The sequence below is a fragment of the Gavialis gangeticus genome, unplaced genomic scaffold (genome assembly GCF_001723915.1).
Source record: "Gavialis gangeticus isolate Ggan-Ray unplaced genomic scaffold, GavGan_comp1, whole genome shotgun sequence".
NCBI classification, from domain to species: Eukaryota; Metazoa; Chordata; order Crocodylia; family Gavialidae; genus Gavialis; species Gavialis gangeticus.
In genome coordinates, this window is record NW_017729028.1 from 1,821,445 (window position 1) to 1,821,947 (window position 503).

At 59.4% G+C, this 503-nt stretch overlaps 1 long non-coding RNA gene across 1 annotated transcript in view; it reads right to left on the minus strand.

Moving 5' to 3' along the window:
- LOC109300089 overlaps positions 1-503 on the minus strand; it is a 10,864-nt gene that overhangs the window by 9,925 nt on the left and 436 nt on the right. The gene's annotated exons all lie outside the window — the stretch shown is intronic.

Below are 503 nucleotides of genomic sequence, written 5' to 3' on the forward strand. Positions count from 1 at the left end.
GGGGGGGGGGGGTAGCACCAAGCCACAGGGCATGTCCGGATGAGTGCACATGTGCCTCTTGTCCCATCTTAAACCCTTTTGAGATGGGCCAAGAGGCATGTGCGGGAATGAAAAAAGGTTCAGGGGTCTAAAAAATCCAGGGGATATCCAGGGGTCTAAAAAACCAGAGTTAAAAAAGTGGGACAGGGCATGCTTCTGGACTGTGTCCTGAGGCAACTGGAGGCTGGGTCCTCCTCAGAAACACTCTATTTCCAGAGCATCTCTGTGGTTGGCCCTCACCCTGGTGCTGAAGCACACTGCCTGCCAGGCAGCGTGCTTCAGCACCAGGGGTCCAATGCTGGTAAGTAAGGGGTCGGGAGGACTGGAGGAGGGGGGAGGGGACTATGGCAGGGACCCCTGCTGGCTATGCCCACTCCCCCAGCCCCACCATCCCTGCCCTGCCCAGTGCCATCCCCCGCATGCCCCCCTCCTGAGGCCCCTGATCCCTTTCCTTCCCAGCCCCA